At 41.8% G+C, this 16653-nt stretch overlaps 1 protein-coding gene across 4 annotated transcripts in view; it reads left to right on the top strand.

Annotated features, from left to right (window-relative positions):
- Positions 1 to 16653, top strand: part of MIDEAS (mitotic deacetylase associated SANT domain protein) — a 135882-nt gene that overhangs the window by 49449 nt on the left and 69780 nt on the right. For 2 of the 4 annotated variants that reach the window (XM_031952547.1, XM_031952549.1), the window contains exon 1: positions 13454 to 14055. The exons of 1 other annotated variant lie outside the window; for it this stretch is intronic. The gene's annotated coding sequence lies outside the window, so the exon portion shown is untranslated. Of the gene's footprint in view, positions 1 to 13452; positions 14056 to 16653 lie in introns of those variants that run through there. One more of the 4 variants, XM_031952550.1, reaches the window with a different exon arrangement.

The raw sequence follows: 16653 nt of genomic DNA on the forward strand, positions 1-16653 counted from the left end.
ATTTCTAGAAGGACCCTCAGTTTCTATTTCAGCCCAATAAGATAGGAAATATAGGACAGGGTATTTTTTTTTTTAATCCAACAGAAAACATAGAAGATTCATATCTGAGCCTTTCAGTCATTAAGGTAACTCTCTCCTTTGGTCAGTCAGCCTCTGCTTCAGACTTTTAGAGATTTCTACTGTTAAGAGATAGTACCACCTGGGGTCGAGGTCATCCTTGCAAGAAGAATTCAGGATTGCTAAGAAGTCAGGAAACTCCCCACTTGGTGTGCTCTGCCTTCCTTAGGGACCTACACAGTCATTTTAGATTTACTGTGCTATACTAAGCCCTTCTAAAAAGTTCAGTTTTCCTTTGTGGACTATGTAGATCCTAATTCACAGGAATGACTAGGAGAGAAATCCAAGTAGTGCCTTCAGGCATGCTTTGGCTCCCTATTGTTGTTTTTTCCCTTTGTTCCTTTGGAGAGCTATTCACACCGTAAATTGCTGTCTTGAGCTTTTCCTGCAGGTTTGAATTAAGGTTGGGCAGCTTCTCTAACCCCTTCTCTTACTACATCTATTAGCTACTTCTCTGTGAATGTGCTGCTTTTCTGTAGACTCCTATGTGTATTTCTGTGTCTCCTGTTGATTTTTTTTTTTACCTTAATTGGTTAGTAATTCCATTGTATATAGTTTCTTGAAGAACTATAGGGATGTGCAGACCTGCCTATAAGGAACCAAGTCTGTAGGGGTAAGTACAACTCTAACTTATCTAAGAGTGACTCAGGCACATGAACTAGACTAGAAATTCTAGGGAAAGGGGTCACTTCTCCTAGAGTTTGTGATAGAGGACTAGAAAACTGCATAGTTTTACATGCACCCTAGACTTGGGGGAAGCAGATTTCAAAAGGTTTATAGGAAGGATAGGTGTAATCCTGTGGGATCTTCAAAGGAAATAAACCCAGGAGGGATATGGAATCCCAAAGGATGAAATTCTGAAACTTCAAAGGGAATGGCTGAACAAATCAGGATGTAGATATCCCACATCTTCTCTGACATTTATTATTTTCCTTTTTGTCATGTTGGCCAGTCTGACAGAGGTGAGGTAGTATCTCAGAGTTGTTTAATTTGCTTTTCTTTGATCAAAAGTGATTTAGAGCACTACTTCATATGTCTATAGATAACTTTGATTTGTTCATATGAAAACTGCCTGTTCATATCTTTTGACCATTTATCAACTAGGGATGTAACTACACTTTAAATCACAGAAGGAACCTATTTTGGTGAAGAGGAGTAGACCCTGTCAAGACAAAAGTTACTCCAGGATGCTGAAAATTAAAAGAATATATCAATACTTACATAATATCAGTAGGTAGAAACAACTGAGCTTTGCAGTTAGTTAGCAAGAATAATTAGTTAAAATAGGTCATAAATTGATGGCAACCTACCCAAATTAATTATTGCTTGGACCACTTTGGCTTGCCCCCTAAAGGTGGCATTCCCAGGAGTGACTTCTGGGCGTTTAAAGTTTCTAGGTTCCCAAGCTTTGAATTCTCTTAAGGGCTCTTCCCTTATCACTCTCACCATCCATGGTCTATTTAGTGTCTGAAGTTGAGTTTAAGGAATACAATAAGCATTTAATAAATGTCTTTTGAATAGGCTTGACTTGCCAAGCCTAATGCTAAGCTAATCTTCCAGATGCTTATATTCTAAAGGACACCATCTCAAGCAAAATGAGGCTACAATTTACTTTGGTAAAAACTGTATCCCTACTTGTGAAATCGTAGATCCTGCCCTGAAGGAGCTCACATTCAAATGGATGCCATCTAAAGTAGAGATTCTAATTTTAGATAAAGTCCTAGATCCTTGATCTATTGAAATACTCAACCCTCAAATGGAACTATAATCTTTTTTATTAGGATGGGTGCAACTCTTGACTCTTTCTTTCTAAAAGTGCATTGAAGGGTAATCTACATAGAGTGTTTCAGGCCTTTCACACTTTCTGAACAAATACTCTGGAGTAATGTAATGCTTTACTTTTTGGCGTTATATTCCCAGCATTTAGCCTAGAGCTCTGCACAAAGTAGGTAAAATTGGGACACAAATGCATTATTGGTAGATTTGTGAATTACTCCAACCATTTTGGAGGACAATTTGGAATACCCAAATGGCAACCAAATTGTTCATAATCTTTTCCCCAGCAATACCGCTACTAGGTTTGTATCCCAAAGAGATTGTTAAAAAAAGAAAAAGGATCTACATGTGCAAAAATACTTGTAACAACCCTTTTCATGGTGGCAAAATATTGAAAAGTGAGGGAATGCCTATCAATTGGGAAATGATGAAACAAATGATGGCATATGAATGAAATGCAATACTGTTGTGCAATAAGAAATGATGAACAGGCAGATTTCAGAAAAACTTGAAGACTTGTATGAACTCATGCAAAGTGAAATGAGCAGAACCAGGAAAACATTCTATGCAATATCAGCAATGCTGTGTGATGATCAACTCTGAATGATTCAGCTCTTCTCAGCAACACTATGATCTAAAACAAGTATGAAAGACTCGTGAAGGAAAATGCTATCCACATTCAGATAAAGAACTGTTGGACTCTGAATGCAAATTGAAACTTCTCTCTCTCCCCCACCCTTTGCTTTATTTAACCTTGGATTTTTTTTTTTCTTTTGATCTGTTTCTTCTTTCACAACTATGATAGCACATGTATAAATTATATCAAATTGCATCCCATCTTTAGAAGAGGGGAGGAGAGAAGGGAGAAGGGAGGAAAATTTGGAATCCAAAAATCTTATTAAAAAAAGAATGACAAAAATTTTCTTCATTTAAGGAGGGGAAATAAAATACTATCTAATTAGGGAGAAAAAGAAGAAAATATATATACCCAATAAGTTTTTTGTTTGTTTGTTTTGCTGAAGCAATTGGGGTTAAGTGACTTGCCCAGGGTCACACAGCCAGGAGGTGTTAAGTGTCTGAGGTCACATTTGAACTCAGGTCCTCCTGACTTCAGGGCTGGTGCTCTATCCATTGCACCGCCTAGTTGCCCCTAATCAGCTTTTAAGATTAATCTATATCATTATTTCTCCATCACTTTCTTATGTCTAAAAATGGACAGAATAGTAAGTCAAGCCCCGATTTGTAAAAATAAAATAAAGTACAAAAAAAAAAAAAAAAGATATGTGGATGTTATAGAATCCTGTTTTCCTATAAGAAATGAAGTGATTGTTTCATTTATCTAGGAAGACTTATATGAACTGATGCAATGAAGTGAGTAGACAAATAATTTATACTTTTAACATCAGTAGTATAAAAATGAGTGATTCGGATGAATTCTGATCAGTGCAAGGAAGACTGATGGTAAAGAACTCCTGACAACAAAAACAAGAAAAAATGGCTTAAGTCTTGCTTGCTTTTTGTTTTCTCTGCCAAGAAGAATGACTTTTTTCTGTGGATGAGAAAGGAAAAATGACTGTCAGAAAGTACATATTCAAGACAGATAAGTAGATAGTAAGATAGTACCTAGTTGCCTTTGATGAATTCAAGTCACCTGACCCAGATGAATGACATTCTGGGATGCAGAAAGAAGTTGATTGCTGAGCCACTGTCAGTAATGTTAGAAACTTTCATCAAGATTAAGTCCTACCCACATGTGCAGAAATGTTTGTGACTGCCTTTTCTGTTGCGGCAAGAAACTGGAAACTGAGTGGATGTTCATCCGTCGGGGAATGGCTGAATAAATTGTGGTATATGAATGTTATGGAATATTATTGTTCTATAAGAAACAACCTGCAGAATAATTTCAGAGAGGCCTGGTGAGACTTACATGAACTGATGCTAAGTGAGATGAGCAGAACCAGGAAATCATTATACAAGGCAACAAGATTATACAATGATCAATTCTGATGGACATGGCTCTTTTCAACAATGAGATGATTCAAACCAGTTCCAATTGTTGAATGATGAAGAGAGCTATCTACACCCAGAGAAATCATGGGAACTGAGTATGGACCACAACACAACATTTTCACTCTTTTTGTTGTTGTTTGCTTGCATTTTGTTTTCTTTCTGTTTTTTTTTTCCCCTTCTTATCCAATTTTTCTTATGCAACAAGATAACTGTATAACTGTGTATACATATATTGGATTTAACATATATTTTAACATATTTAATGTGTATTAGATTACCTGTCATCTAAGGGAGGGGGTAGGGGAAGGAGGGAAAAATTTGGAACAGAAGGTTTTTGCAAGGGTCAATTGAAAAATTACCCATGCATATGTTTTGTAAGTAAAGAGCTTTAACAAAAAAACAAAACAAAACAAAACAAAAAAACAACTAAATCCTACCAAACTAATCTCATTTCCTTTTCCATTAGGGTTACTTAACTAAGGATTGCTTTAGATATAGTTTACCTAGATTTTAGAGTATCCATTATATCCTTATTAAAAAAAAAAAAAAAGATGGGGGGGTGTATACTATAAAATAATACAATTAGGTGGATTTAGAACTTAGTACATGACTACATTGAAAGAATAGTTGCTTTAGGTTGTTGTTAGAGGCTAGTGAGCACAGTGGATAGAAAACTGACAGTAGAGTCTGGAAGACCTTTTAGATACTTTCCAGGTGTGTAACCTGGCAAGTGACTTAGCTTATGTCTTTCTCTGTTTCTTCATATGTAAAAATGGGGATAATAATAACATCTATCTCTCAGAGTTGTTGCAAAGATGAATGAGATAATATTTGTAAAGCACTGGGCATATAGTAAGTGCTTAAAAATACTTATTTCTTTTCTTCTTAATAGATCACTGGGCAACAGCTATCTTTTTAAAAAATCACAACTTTTATGTCAATGTGGCAAGAACCCTTCTGTGTAGTATTCCAGAGATTTGTGCTTATCATCCCTATGAGGTTTAATATCTTTAACAAAGACATAAAATGTATATTTAGCACATTTGAAAGGCACAAATTTTGAAGGAATAGCTTTCCATTTGGGATAATAGAATTAAGATCCAAAAAGATCATGAGAAGCTTGCCTAAATCTAGGAAGATGAATTTCAGTAGGGATATGTGCAAACTTTTACATTAGGGTTCAAAAATTAGCTTCACAAAGAGAAGATGGCAGTAATAGCAGTTTATTCCCGTAAAGACTACATATGAAATCAACAGTTTGAGGTGGCAACTAGGAAAGTTAAGTCAACCTTGGCTGCATTGGAAGATCCAATACTTCTAGCCATATCTTGAGTGTTTTGTTTTGTGTACCACCACTGTTTAGGAAATTGTTAGCCAGAGAGTGTCTATAAGAGAGTACTCTAGTATGGGTTCAGATTCAGATTCAGGATTGAGCTCATAACATAAGGTAAATCGAAGGAACTGGAGATATTTAGCCAAGACAAGAAAGCATTCGGGAGGAACAAGATAGCCATGTTCAAGCTTTTGAATGGAAATAGGATTAGACTTATTTTGTTTGGCCCAGGAGAACAGCACTGGGAACAATGTGTGGAAATTACAAAGAGGCAAATTTAGGATGGATTGAGAGTCAGAAAAAAAAAAATTTTTTTTTTCTCAACAATTAGAGATGTCTAAAAGTGGAATAGTCTGCCTTGAAATATCATGGGTTCCTCCTTCCTGCAGGTTTCTACACAGAGATTGGGTGATCACTTGCCAGATTTGTTATAGTGGAACTTTCTTTCAGGTATGGGTAAGACTGTGTGGTTGCTAAGCTCCCTTCCAACTCTTAAATTCTGTGATTCTGTAATAACTTGAGTTCATGCCCAGAACAAAGGCATCATTACTGGAAAAATGAAGAATTTATATCTAATCTGGGAACTAACAACATAAGGAGGAGGGGCTTACTAAATCTTCCTAGAATATGCCAGAGTACTCTGACTACATATGAATTCCATGAATTCCTCCTATTGAAATGCTACTCTTCCTTTAGAACCAGAGCATGTGGTTCCATACCTATTACATGGAATATCTTCTGATGATCTATTGGGTGTTTGATTTCCATCATCTGAATTCCTGTAGTACTTTGCATTTGTGATGTTCTAATTTGCATGATCACTACCATTGTAATTGTATTATAGCTTTAATTTTAATCTTTGGGGAAAGGCAGTCGGGGTGTGGTGATTTCCCCCCAGATCACACAGCTAGTAAGTGTTCAGAACTTGCCAACTATGTGATCTTGGATAGGTCACTTACCCCTGCTGGCTTCAGTTTCCTCATCTGTAGAATGAGCTGAAGGAAATGGAAAACCATTCACTCCAGTATCTCTGTCAAGAAAACCCCAAACGGGGTCACAAAGAGTTGGACATGACTGAAAAATGACATAGCTGTGATTATTGGCAAGTCACTTAATCCACATGGTCCTCAGTTTCCTGGCAAGTAAAATGAGATTGAATTTGATGAATTCTAAGATCCCATAATTCAACCACTTCTCTATAGAAAGGAGACATTTATATTTGTTTTCTCTGTATGAAGAGCATTGTCACATAATAGGAGTCTAATAATAACTTGTTGATTGATTCCATTCTTGGAAACAGATATTGTTGCAACTGATCTGAGTTTAATTTCCTTTAGTGTTGTTTTCTTTGTCATTATGTGTTTGTACATATATATTGCACGTTACATCACACACACAAATGTGTTATATATGAATGTACATGTGCCGACATATATGGTACACAAATTCTCTTGTTTTTACTTGTCATAATACCATTTTCCATTAACTGCTCGTTAAATGATTGAATTCTGAATAACTCCTTCAAGAAATGTTTTCTTCCCATATAGAGGGACCATGGCATAGGAGCTAGATTGCTGGGCTGGAAGCCAGGAAGAGCTAGATTCAAATCCTTCAACTTCCCAGTTTTTAGGCAGAACTCTAAAACTAAACTGCAGAGGAAGTGTTGAGTTGGTGCAAGGAATTTCCTCACCAGGGAATTCCCTGCACTATTGAAACCACACCTCTGGTCCCTATTTAGAAAAGTGTTCTCCTTTCCTACCAGCCAGCTTATTTCTTTAATGAACCTCTTGGATTTAATCTCATTTTACCACACCCACCCCACCCAAATCCTTAATGTGAATGCCTGGAATGGGAAGCTTTTGAATTGATTATAACTATGTTACAATAGCTGTGCTACACCTGCTAGATTGAGGTGTCTCTGAGGATCTTTGAATTCTGCCATATTCACTTTGCCATTTATATGCCCCTTTGTGTGTGCCCATTGATCCAATCTTAGTGGTCCAGAATGGAAGAAACAGGAGGAAGGGAGGAAGAGCTAGAAATGATCCCTGAAATACCTTGTGAATCTCGTTCTTTGCAGTAGAAACACTTCCACAATATATTTCTGGAGCAGACTTTTCTAGTTGGTTGAGAATATGACATTTGGATTGGTTAGCATTGAATACCCAGGGTCATCAACCAACATTAAGTCAAGCCTCCTTAGGAACTTGGCCTGTGAAGGAAGGTTATGATGCAGCTGCTGTTTTGTTTTGTTTTGTTTTGATTGGTAAATACAAGTCCTGACAAATTCATATTTCAATCCACAGTTAAAGAAAACAGCCTAAATGAGAAATTGTCACTGATTTGTATATGCAATCTTATTTTTTAGTCATTTTCCATTTGTTAAAAGAACGGAAAAAGTGTGTGCTTTGTTTAACTATTAAGTGAGTACCACTGTTGTCCACTGTATTTGATCTTTTTGTTGCTGTTTAAAGTTGTCTTCATTTATAGAGTCTTTATATGTCTATTATTTTGGGGGTTTTGTTTTTGTTCATTCTGTATCACTTCATCCAAGTCTTTCCATATTTCTGTGAATTCTTCATATTTGTCATCTTGTATGCACAATATTTTCCATGATATTCACATAATTACATAATTTGAGAATTGTAAGGGTCCTCATTGACCATCTAGTCCAGGTCAGTTCTCCAAAGGAACCCCAAGAATGGTATACTGAGAAAGTGTCATCTTCTCTTTGGAAACCTCCACAAAGAGGAAACCCAGCACTTTCTAAAACAGCCCATTCATTTCACTTTTGGCCCAGTCTGATCATTAGCAAGTTTCCTTCCTCCCCACCCCATTTTCTCCCTCCCTTATCCCTGCCTTTCCTTCCTTTCTTTCTTCCTTCCTCAAGCCCATATTTGCCTCTTTACATCTCCCACTGCTCTTGGTTCTGCCCTCTGGGATCAAAGTTTAGTCTCTCCTCTGTAGAATAGTCCTTCAAATACTTGAAGAGAGATATCATATCATTTTCAAGTCTTCTCCCAGCTAGATATTTCCAGTCCTCCAACTGATAACATTCATGCTCTTCAGTTTATTTAGTCATTCCCTGACAGTCGTGCATCATTTATTTCCAATGTTTTACTCATATATAGTGCTGTAAGATAGCACATGCCTATAATCTCTGCTATTAGGAAACCTGAGAGTGATGGAGCATTTGAGCCTGCCTATCTGTCTGTCTTCTTTCTATATCTATCTATCTGTCTGTCCATCCATCTATCCATCCATCCATCTATAGTAAGCTCTTCAGAGGGGAGGGAACCAGACTGTCAAAGAGGGACAAACTGGTGCAAGAAATGGAACAGATAAAAGTTTCTCTGTTTTTCAGTAGTGGAATTGGACCTATGATCATCCCCTGCATTCCCAGCCTGGATGAAATAGGAAGATCCAGTCTTTTAAAAAAAAAAAAAAAAAAAAAGCTGGATACCCTTACGAATATTTTTGTCCTGAATTCTTGCTGCAAAAAAACTTTGGAATATTAAACCCCATAGGGATATTGTGGTTCAAAAGGTATAAACAATTCTGTAACTTTTGTTGTAATTGTTCTTTTTTGGAGGAGGCAAAAGTAACAGCTGTGCACTGTTAACCACTTGTTTTCACTTAATCTAATTCACTTCTAAGAAGTAGATTAGACAAAAGAAGCAAAACTAATGGTGAAAAACTTAACTGCTTTATACTGAGCCATAACCAGACCGACCAGTGGTAATCATAAGTCACATTTATATGGTTAATGTCTTAAAATCTGGAGAACATTTTACATACACTATCATCTCATTTGGACCCTCTAGCAATCTAAAGAGGTAGATGCTAAAGTAGTAGTTAATGTTCTTGTCAAGATGCTTCAGAAGTGGCAAACTTTCTGAGGTTCCATTTGGAGTTTGCTTGACAAAGATACTGGAATATCTTGCCATTTCCATCTCTAGTTCATTTTACAGATGAGGAAACTGAAGTAAATAGTGTTAAATGACTTGCTCGGTGTCGCCCAGTTAGGAAGTGTCTGAAGACAAATTTGATCTTAGGACTTCTTGACTCCAGGACTGGTACTCTCTCTGGTGTACAGCTACCCCAGAAAAGAAAAATGAAATGACTTGTCCAGTGTAAAGATGAGAAGTAGGATTTTACCACAGATTTTTCTAATTTCAAGTCTAGCATTCAGGTCAAAGAGAACATCTCTTTAATGATGAATGTTGGAGGGGATGTGGGAAAACAGACACTAATGCATTGTTGGTAGAGCTATAAAAATGATCTAATCATTCTGGAGAGCAATTTGGAACTATGCCCAAAGGGCTATAAAAACTGTACTTTGATCCAGCAGTGTCTCTACTGAGTCTGTATTCCAAAGAGATCATAAAAAAAGAGAAAAAGGACCCACATGTGCAGAAATGTTTGTGGCAGTTCTTTTTGTAGTGGGCAAGGAACTGGAAATTGAGTGGATGCCCCTCAGTTGGGGAATGGTTGAATAAGTTATGGTATATGAAGGTAATGGAATATTATTATTCTCTAAGAATAATGGACAAGCTGATTTCAAAAAAGTCTGGAAAGACTTAATTGAACTGATGCTAAGTGAAGTGAGCAGAACCTGGAAAGCACTGTATACAGTAACAGCAAGATTGTTATGATCAACTGTGATAGACTTGGCTTTTTTCAACAATGAAGTGGTTCAAGGCAATTTCAATAGATTTGTGATGGAAAGTGCATCTGTATCCAGAGAGAGAATCATGGAAACAAAATGTGGATCAAAACAGTGTTTTCATCCTTTCTTGTTTGTTGCTTGCTTTTTTTTCTTCCTTTCCTATGTTTTTTCCTTTTTGATCTGACTTCTTTTGTGCAGTATGATGAACATAGAAATATATGTAGAAGAATTGCACATGTTACCTATCATAGATTGCTTGCTGTTTTAGGGTGGGGAAAAGGGGAGAGGGAAAAAAAATTTGGAACACAGATTTTGCAAAAGTGTATATTGAAAACTATCTGCATGTTTTGGAAAAATAAAATACTATTTAAAAAACGGTAGGGTGGGGTGAGTGAAGGAAAGAGAGAACATCTCTTTGTAGTTAAGATTCATTCATTTATTTACCAAACAATATATGTGACTGAGTTCCTTGGCAAGTACATTTAGATCCCCAGAGTGGAAATTCAATGTTGAAGAGTTGACCTATATCTTTATTGCTATATTTTTTTTTCTTCCTTGCTTTCCTGATCCTTAGGAAGGAAAGAAAGAAATGATAGCCTTGAGATCCATAGGTTAGCTTTCTACATCTATTTTTATAATAACAAGTTTATAGTCATGTCCAACTCTGTGTCCCCATTTGGAGTCTTCTTGGCAAAGATACTGGAGTGGTCTGCCATTTCTTTCTGTAGCTTATTATCCACATGTGAACATCGAGTCACAGGATTCACACAGCTGCTAGTATCTGAGGCCAGATTGAACTCAGGAAGAGGAGTCTCCTAGACTTTAGACTGGGCGCTCCATCCACTGCACCATCTTGCTGCCCATCATAAAAACAATAATAACTAGCATTTATATAGTGCTTAGAAGTTTGCAAAGTACTTGAAAAGTATGATCTCATTTGATTCTCACAACAGTCCTGCAACATGGTGCTGCTATTTTACATTTCAAAGATGAGGAAACTAAAGCTAAATTACTTGCCCATGCTCACAGGATAAGTATCTGAGACAGGATTTGAGCCCAAATGTTCCTGACTTGAGGCCCTATGTCATAGTTTTCATTTACAAGACTGATTTAATTGTTCTACTCACTAACATAGACTGATTGGTTTAGAGATGGAATTGCCCATCAAAATCATGGAGTTCAACTCCTTCAATTTAGGGGATAGAACAGGAGGCAGAGAAATTAAGTAGTCTGTGCAAGGTCTTACCAAGTAGTGCCAACATTTGAATCTCTGCCAACAAATCTGGTTCTCTGCATTTTGACCATAATCCTTATCATAGCCTCCTGATTCACAGAGACATTTCATAGAATCATAAAACTTTCAAACCAAGAGGTACTAATGAAGTATACCAAGAGTTTACAGATGAGGAAACTGTAGCCAGTCTGACTGTGATGAGTTTTAAGTCATGTGGGAGTTATTATTTTGAAGATCAAATGAGATAAGAGACATGGATATTACATTTATGGGAAAGTGCTGTGTAAATTGTAAGTCACTTCAAATGCAATAAATTATGGTGTTCAGTCATTTTTTTTCAATAGTCTAATTCTTCATGGGTCTACATATGAGTCAGATATAGGGTTTTCTTGGCAAAGATGCTAGAGTTGTTTGCCATTTCCTTCTCCAACTCATTTTACAGATGAGGAAACTGAGGCAAACAGGGTGAAGTGACTTGCTCAGGGTCACAAAACTAGTAATTGAGGAGAAATTTGAACTAGGATTTTCCTGATTCCAAGCCCAATGCATTATCCACTGTGTTGCATCTAACTGCCCTCAGTAGATACGTAATAAATACTTATTGATTTCCTCTTCCAGAAAGCATTTAAAGTCCAGATTGCACATCACACACTTCAGAGTTGCCACCCAGCAGAAATAATATCTACCTTTGATCTAAAGCAGGTGATGCAAGGACTTGGAACCTGACTTCCCAGCTAAAGTATTTCCAGTGAAGAGGTTTCAGGTGGAGGTAATCTCTACACACCTGCTTACCTCCTCAAAGCGGTCAGGTTTATATAATCCTAGAATGTTAGAGCTGGAAAGAAACTTGGGAGATGGAGAGATAAATTTAGAGCTGATAAAACAGGTCTGTAGATATATATTTACCCAAAGTGATAAAATTGATATTTCTGACTTCAAGTCTACTATGCATTCTTTGGATTGAACTAGCTGTTGGCTGGTTCATCCTCTGCCTGTGTTGTTTCCCCAGGACTACGCTTCTGAAGTTGCTTTTTCCTTCTTGTGAATGCTGCAGGATCCTGGGTGAAGATTAGAGGATAGATATTTCTTTTCCTTGGGTTGTAAAAAAGGAAGGAAAAACAGGTGAGGGACAACTGGCCTAGTTTATTTTACTAAGTGTCATTCTCTACCTCCTCCACTCCTAGATTTAGATTTGGGGGTAAATGCTCTTTCTTGCAAATAATCTGTATTGGCCAAAGGAAAGCAAGAAAACAATCATCTGTTAATTTTAATTAATTTAAATAAAATTAAAATTAATTTTAATTAAAAAAAATTTTTTTTTACAAATTATTTTCTCATTTGATCCTCCCTTGAACCTTGGGAGATAGGTATCATTATCATCCCAATTTTATAATTGAGGAAACTGAGGTTAAAAAGAAGCGACTTCCCAGAGTCATGCAGCTAAGTACTGAGACAGGATTCAAACTCATTATGTCTTCCACACTCCAGGCCCTGTGCTCTGTGCAGCTGCCCTTGCAAATGCTGTCACTATGGCTCTCCCAAAAACCATAGGCCTGGGACCATCACTTCCTTTTCTTCAAGATTCTATTACCACATTCAGCTTGCTCTACTCGATACCAAAGCAAAGGTGGTACTTCAGAGGGACAAGTTTACAGGTTGTTTAGTGCGGCCTCTATCTCTGCATTAGCACAGCGGGGAGGGGGGGAGGCGGGATGGAAGCCCCGGAAAGGGCACGTTGCCTGCGCGCAGTGGGATCGGAGATGGGGACCATTGTGGGGCTGGAGGGAGAGCCCGCTCTGCTTCCTTCACCTCCAACCAGACCTCTTTAGGAAGGAAAACAGTAACTTTTACTTTTTTTAAAAGACAATGGTCCTTGCAGGAGGGTTCTAGGAAGTTTTGCAGCAGTAAAAACAAACAAACAAACTTGTCTCCCTTTCCAGGCGCTAGTCTCCTTCTGCTAAGCGGAGATGCGGTGCTAAGGCCGTGCAAGGGCTGGGCACGGAGAACTTTGCCTTTTCACGGCCTCCAAAAAGAGAGGGTTTTTATGGCGGAGATGCTCGCGTCCCTCCGCCCGCCGCGCCCAGGCTGGGACACTTTCCTGGCAGGCCGATGGGTTTCCGCGCATTTCGTCAGCATCTCCTCCTGACCTTGGGTCTGCAGGGAAAGCAGCGCCCAGGCCAGCGGGATCCCGGCGGAGCAGACGGTGGCCGCCCTGGAGGAGGCTGGGAGGAGAGCGGATCGAAGTCCCGAGCGGAGCGGAGGTCTGCTGGAAATCCCCACTTCGGCGGGGAGGCTGGTGGTTTTTACAAACGCCTTTCCCAGCCTTATTTGGTCACAGGAAGTGGGCGGGGACCGGCCTGCTCCGGGGAGGGCGAGATCATAAGACAGTAGTGCTGATGAAGTGGAAGAGCTGGTTCCCGTTCGCCGCGGTGCCTGTGTGCGCGGCTGGAGGGTGTCCCTGGGCCGCGCCGTGGAAGGCTGGGTTGTGCAATCCTCTCGGAGCGCCGGAGCACAAGTCCTCCTCTGCTGTTGCATGCTCCCCCCGCCTCTCTCTTTTTTTTTCAAGCTGTGAGCTCAACCGATGAGTCAGAGCCATGCAATCCTGACACTGCATCGCAGGGCTGGGGGTGACACGGAGGGAGAGCGCCAGGGAGCAAGCACCGAAGCAGGGACCCGGAGCAGGACTCAGCCCTTGCAGGGGAGCTGCAAGCAAACTTCTGCCTCCCTCCCAGGCCCGGGGACGGAGGGCCCTTCCTCCAGGAAGGAGGGGGCGGGTGGGCTAGCCGGCGTCGGTTTGTTTTTAAATTTGGGGAGGTGCGTGCAAGCCGCTGGAGGTTCCCCGGGAGATCGCCCTCGGCTCGCCGCCGCCGCCGCAGGAGAGGACGCCGACGCCGGAGCCCGCCGGGCAGGCGCTGGGTAAGTGAGACGCCTCGGGGGCCCCTGCAGGATCCCGAGGCCTGGCCGCCGCCGCCGCGCGCTCCCACCCCAGCCGGCTCGGGATCGGCTGCATGCAAGCGGTGGCCGCTGCGAGGCCGGGGCCGGCCCGGATCGCTCCGGCGGCGGCCGCGCGGCCGGGGCCTGGAGCTGCTGGGCGGCTCTGGGAGATCCCGGTGCCCGATAACTTTTGTGGCTTGTACTGCGTGTGAGTGTGCGCGCGCGCGTGTTTCCCCGTGCCCCCTCCCCCTCCCTCCGCTCGGTGTGCGTGCAAGCGGGCTGCTGGTGCAGCTACGCAGCTCGGTCCCTCCGGTCTCCAGCAGCCGGGGCGCGGCCACCGGCGGCACATCCTGCCCCCGCGCCGCCCGCGGCCTCGGCACGGAGCGAGCGTCGGACACCGACTAGTTGCAGCGGCGCGGCCCGGCTTGCCTGGGACGGGACGGCCGCCCCAGAGTTGGGACGGGAGGGCGATGAGGCGAGAAGCCCGTTCCCCCGCCGGCATGTCGCTGCCCGAGTCTCCGGGGAGCGGGCCGCGGGGCGGGCGGGCTTAGTGCCGCCCCCGTGCAGGCGCGGCGCAGAGCTGTCATCGAGAGCCCCCCGCCCGCCCCCCACCCCCGTCCCCCTCTCCCTCCTCCCCGACCGGAGGCCCGCCGGGACCCCCGCGCAGCCCGCTTCTGCAGCGGCCGCGCTCCCCCTTTCCCAGGGACCCCAAGCCCCGCCGGCCCCGACCCGGCTGTCCGAGCAGTCCGCCCCGCCGCTGAGCGGGGCAGCAGGCGCAGGCAGCATAAGGGGCAGACCTGTTGCAGCTTCGGGGGAGGCTTCCAAAAAGCTGCTCTGTCGGAGGCGCCTCGGGAGTGCACCGGGCTGCGAGCAGTCGGAGCCGGGCTCGAGAGTCTGCTTTTAAGCGTTGCCTGGTAAAAGGGACAATCGTTCCCCCGTAAAACTTTGTGACTTCTGGGCTCTCTCAGTCCAAATTGGCCTTGCTCTGTGGGCCTAATGGGAGCAGTTGGGGCGGTAAGGGAACCCCAGGCTGGCAAGGGGGATCTCTACGTCTGTCAGAGGTTGCTGTGGCGGGAGGGTGAGGGCAGTGGGGCACAGAGCAGGGCCAGTCCCAGGGAAAGGGGCTTCCACAAAAGGGTCTCTCCTTGGATGGAAGAGAAGGCTTTTTGCACAGGAGTAACTCTTATGTTTCGGTTTGGGCCTTATGAGCTGGAAGACCGCAGCCCAATGTGTATTACATCTGCTTGGTTACTTTGGGTTCTTCCCTATGAGGGGAGATGGGCGTATCAGAGGGAGTAACAGAATGTGTTGCAGCTGTGAAGGCTTTCTTTCTGGGCTAGGTAGGTAAGGGCAGAGGGTAGGCCAGCCCACACAAGTGTAAGGATTAACCAGCCACCCTAGTGGCCTCCAGAGGTTTGGTAAAAGGTGGCCCCTACAGAAGTGGTAGTCCATATGTAGGTCATAGTAAGAGCTAGTATTTACATAACATTTCAAGGTTTGCAGTGCACTTTACAAATATTATCCTCACAATAACCCTGGGAGATAGAAATTGACTGATTTTACAGATGAAGAAACTAAAGGAGATGAGATTAAATGACTTGTCCAGGATCACATAACTATTTGAGGCCATATTTGAACTCACATCTTCTCACTCCAGCTCTATTCACTATGCCAATTAATTAATTGCCTGCATCTCACTGGTGGTCTTTTTTTTTAGTGTTCAATGAGCAGAAAGGAAGGTTTAGATTTCCCCTTCTGAACAATGAAAATGAACAATTTCAGGTTCATTTTCTGCCCTTTTTTCCATGATCAGTGAAGAAAACATAAGTAAAAATTAAATGGCAACAATAAATTGTTCACCCAACTTGATGTTAACATCTCCGGGCTATGCTACATTCCATTATACAACTGGACTATATATAATAAAATTGGTTTTTAGGAGCCCAAGCCTTCTCTTTCTTGATATCAGAGGTTTCCCCCCAAATCCCAGGAGGAGTTGACCACTTGACCTCCTTTAAGCTCCACAAGTCTCATGTTAGGAATGGAAAGGACAATTGGAGCATACTGTCCCTCTCCAACTTGCATACCATGACCCCTTTACTTCTGGAGCAAGGGGAGAAGGGGCTTTCTGAGTTGCCTTACTGGAACACAGTAGGAGGCAGTTTAACTTTTAAACACAGGATATAAAAATAACTCAGCATTTGGTGCTGTGGGCTGCTTCTTTTAATAAGTGGAGGGAAAAAGACAACATGCTTCCCACAGATTAAGGAGAAGCCTTTCAGAGCCTCTGGACTGAAGCATGATTTGCTGAGTCCTGACTAGGCAAGTCTGCAGTCAGACCCTTTGCATGCAAGCCACAGAGAAGCTCCTTTGGAGCAAGGACCTGGTTCAGGAACTTTCTCTTTGAATTTCCCAGCTACTTCTGGCTACCCTCAGCTTATTTAGAAGCAGTTGGATAGGCAGAATTTCTGGCCATGGGAGCCTTCAAGGCTTTAGGGCAAAAGACACAAGCCCTGAGCCAAGCAAGTACAAATAGAGTGTTTAGGTCCTGTGGGGTAGGACTAATGAAGACAAGGGCTT

This window comes from Sarcophilus harrisii, chromosome 2 (assembly GCF_902635505.1).
Source record: "Sarcophilus harrisii chromosome 2, mSarHar1.11, whole genome shotgun sequence".
NCBI classification, from domain to species: domain Eukaryota; kingdom Metazoa; phylum Chordata; class Mammalia; order Dasyuromorphia; family Dasyuridae; genus Sarcophilus; species Sarcophilus harrisii.